At 41.3% G+C, this 12,538-nt stretch overlaps 1 protein-coding gene across 13 annotated transcripts in view; it reads right to left on the bottom strand.

Moving 5' to 3' along the window:
• FOXP1 (forkhead box P1) overlaps nt 1-12,538 on the bottom strand; it is a 378,552-nt gene that overhangs the window by 218,016 nt on the left and 147,998 nt on the right. The window contains exons 1-2 of one of the 13 annotated variants that reach the window (XM_038149495.1): nt 6,779-6,944; nt 5,104-5,185 (exon numbers count right to left, since the gene is read on the bottom strand). The exons of 10 other annotated variants lie outside the window; for them this stretch is intronic. The gene's annotated coding sequence lies outside the window, so the exon portion shown is untranslated. Of the gene's footprint in view, nt 1-5,103; nt 5,186-6,778; nt 6,945-12,538 lie in introns of those variants that run through there. 2 more of the 13 variants (XM_038149493.1, XM_038149494.1) reach the window with 2 other exon arrangements.

Raw genomic sequence — 12,538 nt, 5'->3', positions numbered from 1 at the left:
CACAAACAACTTGGTCTTTGGGAGAAGAAAAAGAGAAGCAAAAAACCCCATGGAGATGAGACATCTTTGTTCTCTAACATAAACTTTCTTAATCTTGATGTCTATCAATCTATTTTCAGTTTGAATAATAAATGAGTTCAGTTCTTTGTTTCAGAAATCTGACTATTGTCTGCATGGATTCTCCTTACTTAAGGCATTTTAAGACCACTTGCAACCGCTGCTATTTTATCTTCTGGATCCTTTCTTTTTTCTCATCCTTTTCCATAGAGACACAGTCCTAGATGAGATTTTAGAACTAGCTGCATCTTCCTAATTCAGAAAGTTGTTTACTGTCTTGGGATATCTTCTCATTAAGCATTACCAAGAGCACGCCAAGCACGCCAAGGTGGTGAGAGCAGTGGGTATTAAAAGGAGGAATAATTAAAGTGTATCTTTATAAAAAAGTAGGAGGGAGAAAACAGCACGTGTAGGTTTTTTTTACCCTGTATATTACTGCATCTTGTGTACTCTCTCTTATGCAAAAGAGTATGTAATCTTTTAAGAAACATGACAATCTGCCACTTTCTGTTCATGTAATTGGGATCAACATATGGTACAAGAGAAAAGAAAAACATTTGTTTATTAATTTAGATCAAGTTACTAACTCAAACCACTAACAGCACTCAGAATTAATTCCACATCAATTGACCAAATACCTTAACAGAGTAAAATTATAACATAATTTCACTGAAATGTTGATCTTCTGCTGCAGGGGAACAGAGTACTATGTAATATAGACAGAAAGAAATATGTGATAACTTGGTGACACTGATGACTTCATACGAAACGGAAAGTCAGTGACATGTGGATGTGTAAGACAGAGCTACGTGAAACTCCATTTCATAAAATTCACACAGTGATGTGCAGTTTTGGGGGTGTTTGTGAAACTCACCAAATGGTAAGTTGAGCTATTTACATCACTAGGTGAAGCTTTTTACTGGAGCAGTAAGATACCAACCTCTGGGAAAAAAATCAGAACCTTCACTAAGTTCACTCAAAAGAATATGAACTCATTCACCATTTATTTTGGAAGGAAAAATGTTTTCACAATGAGAATGAGGCATTACTTCTTTACCATTGAAACCTGATTATTTTTAGCTGGGAGAAAAAAGATTGCCTTGATATGAAATCAATATTGGTTTTATCTGTTGCTCACTGGCACTTTATTTCATTTTTATTTTTTATGTTTTGTGTGAGAAGCTCTTCACAGCTCCTGGAATGCAGTATCAGAACATCAGGGGCCAAAATTTGAGCATGTTTGCTGTATAGGAAGCCCTGTGTTCCTTGCTGAGGTAGACATATAAGAAATTCCTGATTCTGCACTGTAAAGGACATAGCACTACTCCATCATAATAGGTCAGGGCTCACCTTCCTGAGAGTATGTAAAACAATACATCTTTTATGTAAAATACATGACCTCTGACATGTGATGTGCTCTTAGATTAGCAACAATAAAGGCTTTTATCCTGCTTTGCTGCAGGGGTTATCTTGGGTTTGACACTTTAAACCTCTTTTCATATTTATCTGTTTTATAAATTTTCTGGGTATTTGGCAGTCAGATCCTTATTTTGGCAGTATTTTGGCAAGCAGGCTTCATTTCTACCCTGAGTCTTCACAATAGCAAATGAACCATCTTAAAATATACTTTTTAAGGAAGCTGCTGAAAATTACATGTTTGCATAAAATGTGCATTCAGCATCTCTTTGGGCAGTGCTGAAAAAGGCAGGTATCATTTTCTGAACACATTTGTCTTGCATGAACCACACTCCAAGGAAATCCGGCTCAACAATCAGCTGGTGGGAGACCAACAGGGTCTACAGGGGGCTGAGGAGGACTCAGCTCTCCTCACAAATTACTCCCTGATTGAAATCCAGGCTGCTTTAATTTATGGTTATCAAACTCCTGCTATATGTTACCTGGCTTTCAAAAATATGGAAAACGCACCATTAAAGTTAAAATGAGCAGCAGAAACAGCTGTTCCCACCTGTGAAAATTTCTCATTAATAGTCTAAAAGTTGAGTATCTCAAAATGTAGAAACACAAATACAGACTTCCCTCCTGAAACTGTTTATATGGGTGAGCGAACTGATGTAGGCAACACACATTCCTTCCATCATGCTGTCTTTAAGATAAACACAAAGTACCATCAACACTGTAAGTGTGTGTGTGGAGCAAACAAAGAAAAAATCCCATCCTACCAAAGTAAGACATTTCGCTACACTCATATTTTCCCCCCAAGGAGATGATTAAAATAGAAACCAAACCACAAACAAAAATCCACTTTGCAAGCAAGCAGCAGTGGTCCTGCTGCCTGATGGGCAGAGAGAAGGTCTCAAAGCACCCTCAATGCCACCTACAAGGCTGAACTGACTCCCCACACGATGAAGAGTCCACGCAAAACTCTGTGCCCTGAACAGATTTTATCAGATATTCCTGAAAATGTCAGGTTTGTTCACCACGTGCCTCAGTTTACCCACTAGCGAGATAGATAATTGCAACAGAGTTTGAAATCCTTAGATATAAAGATACTTTTTAAAACCGTGTTTTGGGCAGGATTTTGGAAAGACAACAACAATTTCAACCCAAGCCAGCACCAGAACCTCTCCCAACAGAAAAATCCACTCTTGTCCTGGATCAGGTCGTACCTATTCCCCTGGTACCAAGGGACCAGGCAAAGATCAGAAGCTTTGACATTACACCTGCTGTTGGGCTGGACCTTGTAACTCTTCTGATCCAACAACATTTATTTGATTTAGTGATCTCCTCCTCCAGGGCAGCGAGGTCACTCCAGGGAGGCTGCAGGATGGAGCCCTAACTCCAAGGGATCACTGCAAAGCCAAATTTAACCAGTAATACAGAAAATACTCAGAAACAGAGACCATTGCAGAATGAAAGTCTACTTAAAACTCTAACATTTTTTACTAATATCCAAATGAGAACAGCCTTGGGTATAGCCAAAAATAGATTAACAAGGACCTTGATCCCACACAAACTGGCTCTGAGTAATTTTACACAGGAAAGTAGAACACCAGTTGAGCTGCTCCTCTGCTCAGAATTACGCATGTACATTTTTTTGTCAGTGTCCCAGCCCTCAGAAGCCTACAATTTATTACAGGAAACCTAAAGCAGCAAAAGAATCTCCCCTTCCCTACCTAGAAAGCACACTTTAGAAAAAAATTTAAAAGATAAAACAGACACATGCACCTGATAGCACAAGAAAAAAAAAATTGGTTTTGAAATTAGATTTTGATTTATTTTTCTTATATAAGACCAGCTGAAATGTATTTAATGTGTCTGATTAAAATATTTACTAAAAAGCTTCCTGAAAGTTTTAAAATACCAAAACCTGATCACCAAAATAAGCACTTCTGTGCAGTAATTTCTTCTAAATAAAGTGAACTGTAACCACCTAATACAGCTGTTCTTTCCCCTCAAAAGTCCCTGAGTCACATTCAACTGCACACAGGCTGAAATGTTAACTATGTACTACTTATAATATGTCCTATTCTTATAATCATTATTTTCTTGTCCAATGCAGGAAAAGATGCAGTCTGTGATTTTATCAATTGCATATTTGCAAGAGAAAAACAAAAATATTTTTATTTGGTATTTTGCTGGTTCTGAAAATACAGAATGTACACTGATGCTGGAGAAAATATCTGGTACCAGGCAGACTCATGCGCCAGTCCTGCACACAGGTTATTTCCTCACCCACTCAATTGGGTTTCTTGCACTAACACAAATCATGTGTAGAACTGTTTTGAGGATGGTCAGTAGCTGTCTCTTCAGTTTCGTTGTACCTATTTTCTTTTTAAAGAGCTATCTAGCAACCTGAAAAAAATTATATATATATATATATATATTAAACTAAATACTTCAAATAATCTGGGAGAGAATTTTTTTTCTGACCACTGTCAAGGTGGCCACTTTTTTATTGTGCAGCATATATAAAATCTCAGGAGGCATGGCACAGGAGATTTTCTATAGCAGGAGTCCTTACCACCTCCTCAGAAAGTGAAATGCAGGTGAACAGTGAAACTGTGAGAGACTAAGTGCACTTCTTCCACCTCTCTTTGAAGAGGGGGAAGTGGATTTGGTACAGGCCAAAACACAGGGATATCAGTGCTCACTACCTTGCTGCTTCTCAGTGGAAGGAGGGAGGAAATCATACTGTATTTTCCTTTTCAGTCATTAGCAGGCTGTTCAGAATCTCTGGCTGCTGCTTATTATTTATTCCAAAGAGAAATAAAATAAAATAAAAATAAATAACAGCACGAGGACAAAGCTATGCACAGCACGTTCGGTCTTTCAAATTAACATTACCTTTCAAGTCCACCGTACCCTTGGAAAAGAATAACTCGGCGTAAGCCAAATCTACAAAACTAATCACGATCCGTTCCTCCCCCGCTTTTTAACAGCTCTTACAGGGAACACACGGGTGCAGCTCGCAGGCAAGTTGGGAAGAGCTCGCTTCCAACACGGGATCTGCACCGCGATCGCTCAGTCCCGCATCTCGGACTGATGCACTGCTTGTTTGCCTCTCGTGTGCGACAGCGCTGGCCCTCACCGAATCCGTCCCGGGTGAAGGGAACGCGCTCCCGGGAGCCACCCGGCCTGTCAGGTGAGGAGAGGCCATCCCCGAGCCAGACCCCATCTCCCCGGGCCAGATCCCACCATCTCCCGGAGCCAGAGCCAGCCATCAAACGCCGCCGCCTGGCTCCTATCGCCAGATCTTCCCCGTTTCTTAAAATAACTCCCCGCGCCTCAGTACCAGCCTTAACCATTTTATGCCTGCGCTACAACTCTCCTCCTGAAACTTGACCTCTGCGGGCGGCAGCAGGCGGAGATGCCCGTGCCCAGCGGCGGCAGCGCCGCGCCTGCGGGCCGGTCCCGCCGGCACCCACCGCGGGGCCCCGGGCAGGGCTGGCGCTGTCCCCAGCGCCACTTTCCGCACACGCACACCGGCATGGGGACACATCGCCCCCACCCCGTGCCGTGACCCCGGCGCTGCTCGGGGGCACTTCCCCGCCACAGCCCCCCCGCCGCCCCTGTCCCGTCCCTTACCTGGCAGGCGAGTGACACTCCTGGTCGTGGTCATGTGAAAATATTTTCGAGGTATCCTTTAACAGCCTTTAAATATTGAAGCCTAAAAACAATATTTGCTGTTTTACCTTTTGAAGCTTTAACAAAAGCTTTGTTTTAGCATTTACCTCGGTGTGCAATAAGAGTTAATAATCAAATCCGTCCCAACCCCCACAAATGTTAAACAAAAAGATAAAAGAAATGCAAATAGCTATTGTCATGGAAAGTTAAAGTACCTGTCTGTATTTTTAAGTGAAAACTATTATCTCTATCAATCAAAATTTAAGAATACAATAGCACTAATCACACGAGGTGCTTTGACTGAGGTACTTTTCCTCATAAAAAGTTTTTTGTTTTTTTTTTTTAACTGGTGCATAAAAGTAATACACTTACAATTAGACACGGTATTTGTAATTTTGTTATTAAAAAACCTCAGCAGTCTTATTGTTAATAAATGCCTCTGAGTCTGTAGGCTGATTCGTACCCAAGAAGACCAAAGTCCCTACATATTTTAATAAGGTTGATGAAATTTTATTCAGATTCTCACACTTTCCAACATGTGGTGGAACAGCACACTCTTCTGTTTGAGAGGAGTTACTCAAACGAAGGAAATAGTTAATTGGGAACCAAAACTACTACTTCTGGCCTCGCCGCACATTTTCCACATTTCTCCAAGCGCTGTCTGTGCTTCAACCCTCAGCCTCCAAGACGTGCCCTTTGTCGTCTTTTCTTTAATTTTTGATGCCAATTCCCTCCCGTCGGACCCCGACGCTCTCCCAGCCCAGCACACATTACGTATACACTGTGTACATTGTGCAGGCACACCGCACGGATTCTCTCCAAAGTCATTTTTAAAACTAATTTGTCCAGACGGAATCAGAAACCGAGCTGCGCAGTTAATAAGTGCAGGAGCGAGCGGCAGTAATTACGCCTGTACTAAAAGAAAGAGCCCGAGATTAAAATACCTATAAGTAAATAGTTGAGGCAGGATGCCATTATGCAAACTCTGCTCTCGGGGAGGGATGTCTCCCACACTGAGGAGCAATAGGACTGTCATTTTTTTCCCCCTGCAATATCAGGTTTCCTACTCCACAGCTCTGGTACTCTGCATCATGGCTAACATCTCTAGTGTGCTATTAATATCAATGAAGAGACGATTCAATTTCCACATAAGAAAAACCTCCCTATTACAGCGCAGACATTCGAGTGAGGACCCTTGCAAAGGAAACAATAAAGACCAGAGGGTTGCTTTTTTTTTCCCTGCCCCCCTCCTCCTCCTTTTTTTTTTTTTTGATGCTTCTTTTGCAGTTCTGCGTTGCTCACTGTTTGAAAGCTTTTAGCTAACAATGGAAGCATTATCTTCAGGACAGTTACAAAACAGGATTTGTTAGTACAAAGAATAATAACACCAAACTCATCCCCCCCCCCCACTTCCCCGCCCTGCAAATACCTGCCTATTGCAATATGGCATTTAATACTTAATTCAGAAGTATATGCCAGAAACACCTGTATTCTTGATCTAATTCCCTGCAACAAACTCCCTCAGCAGACCAGTTTTGCTCAAGGAGGTTTGGACAACTACAAACAAACAAATATTTTGTGCATTTATAAAATGGAACAGAAAAAAACTATCTTATTCTACCGAGTGCAAACTTACCCATTAATGAGGAAGAAAAAGGCTTAGAGCTGTACAGTAATTCCCAACCAACTGCAGAAAGTTGAGAGTTTGAAAACACTAAAGCACTTTTGACTATCAAGCCTTTCTGTGCTTCAACACTGGCTGCAGTGTAAGGAAGGACTGAAGGTATGTGGTCTAAACACAACAAAAGCCACTGCCTTACTCTAGATTAAATATGCAGGAAGAGGCCCCTTTGCATAAACACAAACACTCAGCAAATGAGTAACTGGCTCAAATCAGACGCCTGCTGTGCATTCTACCTGTCCTGATCTCTGACAAGCTACACAGCTTGTTTAAGGGGATAGGAGCTGCAAAATCAAATCAAATCATAGCGCTAAACGCTCTGCTCCTCTGATAGTAAATAACAACAGCACCAACAACTCCACGCCAAACGCTCATTCCTAATCTAAGCATTGCTCTGGCACAGAGCTGAATCCTGTGCTGTGCCCACTTTGGCTCAGCCACCCATCTCACCACAGCAGAAGAAACACAACCAAACACCACCTGTAAAATAATTTTCATTAACTGTACTGAAATCCAATACATTCCTGGCCCGGCCTTTTCTTAACAAGGATTTAAAATTTATACAGAGATTTTTGGTTGAGTTGACAGATTAAATGTGCATTTGCTCTTACCGTCCCTGTTTTGTTTACTATATAAAAGACATTCCAGACACAGATCTATTTTAGCTGTTATGAATCACCACATAATGCACACTTATTTACTAGTTTATTTGGGAAAAAGGAAGAAACTTCTTAAGTGTTCCTTAAAAACATTATTTTCAAAATATTGCTCTCATGAAATGAGCCCTCCAAACTATATTTACTTCAAAAAAACAACTAAATTAGAGACTATAACCACCAAACATATCTAAACATTTATTACTATAATTGAATATACATAATTATATACTGTGATTTACTCTTTCTCCTAAAGAAATAAATTATTTTTCAGTCTCGTTTATCCTTCCAGTCCAGAAATAGAACGAAGCAGCACGATTTTAAAGCAATTGGAATTCACCAGAGTCCCCTCCTAACTTAAGGAGTCAAATCACATTGACCTTTTATTGTAAGTCCTAGCTACATGTTGGTTTTGGTAATTTAATTATTTTTTAATAACTTGCAGTATTAAATGATTGCCATTGAAACACAAATAAGATTATACTCCTCTGCCTTACTCTCTGGTGCTCCAGACTACAGCGTAACATGGACCGCACGACTGCGTCCGGCCCCAAAATCTCATTCTGAAAGAGCACTTACACACAGGCAGGTACAGGAAAATTCAGCCTTTCAAGATGCAACACACATTTACTGGATTCTCAAGCATGTGTCACAGATTATTTCAAAGGACACTGGATATACCTCACAGTTTTAATAGGCATCTAGCATGTTCAGTTCCATGGAGCACTTGTATGGTATGGAGAGAGTTTTCACACCTCCTTGGATAAACTCACCAGGTTAAAGCACAAAAACACTGATAACAAGAGCTAGTCAAGCCAAACAGGAGAAAAACCCTCCAAGAAAGAATCCCGTGAGAAATTTTAGAGCCCCTGTGTCGTTCACCATTTTTGCATTGAAATGACCTTCCAAATAAGGCGTCAGATAATACGTTCACATAGATGATACCGATCTAACCTTGATGCAAATAAACCATAGAACAAAATTTAATCAGTATATCACTGTGTAAAAGCCTTTGTCCATCCCAATGGAGCTTCTAATGACTGTTTTGGCAGTTCTGGATGGTAGTTATGCCTCCCTGCTCATATATATCTCATACTGGTTGAGCAAGCTAATGGAACTGCTGTTAGTGGAATCCAATATTAATACCCTGCATTCTGCAAAACTGGATGCAACTGAATATATTACACAATTACAGGTAGTATCTAATTCCATAGGTATTAGATACTGGTCTCCAAATTAATATTTTAATAGAGAAAGCGATATAAATACTACATTTCAGGTAAGATATCTATGAACTCTGGATCTGCCAGTCTTCTTGCTGTAAGCCTGCTCTACACTCACACAGCACAGACACAGGACCCTGACAAAAATTGGCAGGCAAGCTTTAGATGGTGAGTGACACATACTGATGCACAGAGTCAAAGATGTCATCTTCATACAAGCTCAACTAGTTATGAGCTTGAGAGAAAAATGAAACCAAAAAAAACCATCCAAAATAAAATAAACAAAAAAGGCCAAAAAAAAAGAAAAAAGAAAAAAAAAAAAAAGCAGGGGGGAGAGCAGAGCAAGACCTCCAGAAAATAAACAGGGTGTACAGTTTCAAAGGCTACAGACACAGACATTTCATTGTTCAAGCCAATTATCAGTGGAAAATAATAACAACAGATGGATTCAGAGTCACTGACTTTTCATATGCACTTCATCTCTGCACAACAGATGATGAAATGCGAGAGCTATCTCGGAAAGGCAAAACATCTTTCAGTAAAAGAACTCTATACTCCAGATGGGGACCTTCTAAGGCAGCTGATTATCTTCTTATAGTGTTGTAAGATAGACTTACTAAAACATTTCCAGAACTGATCAGATTGGATGAGCACAATGGCAGCATTATGAGGAGTAAGTTGCTCCGGTCTCAGACTTGTGACTGGACTACTCAGAGATTTCAATGGGCTCAGAGCTGCCCACCCCATTTCCACATCAAGTAGTGGTTCTAAAAAATGGGCCCAAAGCTGCTGCTCCCAATCTGGGCAAAACATGGGCTCGGCTTTGTGAGGAGAACGGATGCAGACGTGGGGCCACAGAATCAGTGTCAACATGAACTGGTCCCCAGGAAAAAGTCCCACCACCATGAGCAAGGTGAGTCTCCTCACCTTCTGCAAACACACATTTCACACAGGGACACAGGCAGAGGACAAAAATGTTTACATGTTTACAAGTAGGACTGTTTCCACTATAATTGCCAGATGTAGAGGGAACTTATCATCCAAGTTGGGAGTAACCTCATCCAAGTCAATGGCGCTACACACCCACAAAAACTGGTGCGAGGCACAAGAAAGACATAAATTCTTTCTTTCTTTTTGTAAAGCCTTTACAAAAACCCATCTTTTTATGGGAAATAAAAAATTGCTTTCAAAGGGAAATAACAAACACATGTAAATTTTGGTGGTTCCGGTGATAAGCAGTTCCAACAAATGTCACAAACACCTACCTAGCACAACCTTCTCCCACTCAACCTGAATACCACAAAGTATGTGTTTTTGATCACATGAATCAGGTATGCCACAATCTCAAAACTTAAAATAAAAAAGGAGTAGTGGAAAAATTAGCTCATTAATCTTTAAGACAAGATTTCTTTAATGGAAGAACACTACATAAGTAGTACATTAAACTGAACTGGTTGCCATTTCCACAGTTTCTTCTTCACAACACCGCAAGGAAAATCTAAAGAACGGCATTCTCCGTAAATCAATATCGCACACCGAGGGGGAGCAATACACAACACACACACACACACACTCTGAACTTGCACCTACTGCTAATTTATTTCACAAGTTACAAAATATTTCTGAAGTAGGGGGCTGTTGGCTTCACAAACGCGAAGGGAAGAGATGGGTTTGTGGGCACAGCGTTTCCCCTCTTTGTGAACTACTTTGTCAAAAGTAAATTCACAGGGGAACATACGAGCAAAGAGTAAATTTTGCCCAGGGCAAAATTCTGCAACTGCTTTAAGAAGCAAACAAGAACACAAAAGATGTGTAATACAACCATCTGGCTCTACTCATGCTATATCAATAATCCCCAAAATTTATCCCCACCCCCTTAATCAACCCACACTGATGCCACAAAACCAAATGGCATCACTTATGCTTCCTGCCCATCACATTTTGAAATGATATTTAATATGCATACAGTACATATTTGCATGTTAATCAATTTCTTTAAGAAAAAAATATTTTTGCTTCTTTAGCTATTAGTTCTGCTTTTTTCTACTTATTCACACTGGGATCTCTAAAACCACCAAGAAAGTCCTTGTGGTAAAGATACTCTCATATCAACACAGCATCTCAGGTATCAGGATAACGTACCGGTCAAAATTTCAATCTCTTCTTCTCTCTAGTTTTGTGTCACAGTTTGAAAATAGCAGAGGGTGAATAATAACATGCCAGCAAAATTAGCTGTTCAAGAAACACGGGTAAGCAATCCGTTTTGAACTCGGGGTTGGATGCATTTCTAAGCATTACCCTATTTGGGATGCAGGGAAGGAATGACAGAGGGAAAGCGGGGTATCCTATATCTCTTTTATTTTCAAGATTTGCACAAATTTTTCAGGCCTCCCCCATCCAGGAGCCAGCCTGCTCATGAAGGAGGAAAATGGGAAACTCCTGGCCACAGATGGAGGACAAGCCTCTGCTGTGCTTTGGCTGAGCGCCGCTCTCCCTTCCCACCCCAATCCTGCAGTGAAAGACCATCTCAGGACAGACAGACTGAAAGCCATCCATGCAAAGTGTCCAAAAGGGTGGCTCTGTGATTGTTTGGGGGAGGGATTGTTTTCTTGAGGGAAAATCACCCTTGTAACCATCGTGATTCATACCAGGAGCGCGCAACGTGAAACCGGTACCAAAAACAACACTACAAAGACGGTCTCTCTCTGGCGCTCCACCGACCGACGGCCACGGCCCCGGGAGCTGACTCAGAGCTCTTCTTCTTAATCGACTTTTCTGCAACAACATACCCCAGCCCAAGCCCTGCCTCTCCCCGTGGCTGGCTGGCACACTCCCCGTGCCTGGTGCTGCCCGGGGGACACAGCACGGCACGGACGGTGCCCCACGGCCCTGCCGTAACACGAACAGATGGCTGTTACACAGAGCAGGAGAAATACAAGCCCTGAGCACTCATGGCATAGGTGGAAATGTTTTGCAGTTATTTTCTTTGGAAATAAGCATACGTATAGCGGTTATGTCTGCTCCCTCATCCAGACTACCAAGCTGAGATCACAAACACTTTGTTAATTTTTTTTTTTTTTTTTTTAAATCCACTTTTGGATTGCTTCTGTTGTTTGTACGGCTGGACTTGTACAGCCTCTTTGTCAGAATTGAAAACAGTCTCCCACAAACACGGGAATGGGCAAATGGTTTAGAGAGCTAATCCACACCTGGGCTACGTGAAAGGGGCTCATATTTTCCAAACAGAAACACAACCCCTTTTATATATGAACCAGATTTGGATCCAAATGCTCAACCCTTCACCACATCCTACGTGGGGCTGTGTGATGGTCACAGGCAGTGGTGGTGGGTGGTGGCTGTGCTGATGGCAGCCACGGGCGAGGAGCTGCCGTGCCCTTGGACTTGGATGAGAAGGGCAGACCCATCCTTGGTTACACCATGGTGAATGCAGGGTAATCCCCATCCTGCACACGCCTCTTACAGAAGAATCTGGCCCTGTCTCGTTACTCTTGTTAGAAAAATGAAGGCTGTGACAAAAAATAGCTGAGAACTACATCTTGCCGATGCCAAAATACAATAATAACATGTTCAAAGATTTAATTTAGAAGACTACAAAGTCTAGCTCATACATCATAACACCTTGAAATAACACTTTAAGGTCAAATCCTGTGCATTTTTGGAAACCACCAAAACATAATGAAGTTTTACTTAAACACAGCATTTACATTTATAACGCATTTCAGATTCTTCAAGTAAGCTAGACCACATGCTAGGAAAATGTACTTCCCACAACATACAAATTAAGTCATGTACAGCCTTCCCTCCGCAGGCTGAAC

This window comes from Motacilla alba, chromosome 12, assembly GCF_015832195.1.
Source record: "Motacilla alba alba isolate MOTALB_02 chromosome 12, Motacilla_alba_V1.0_pri, whole genome shotgun sequence".
Classification (NCBI taxonomy): domain Eukaryota; kingdom Metazoa; phylum Chordata; class Aves; order Passeriformes; family Motacillidae; genus Motacilla; species Motacilla alba.
The sequence above is the reverse complement of the archived record's forward strand: the minus strand, read 5'-3'. Positions and strand labels throughout refer to the sequence as shown.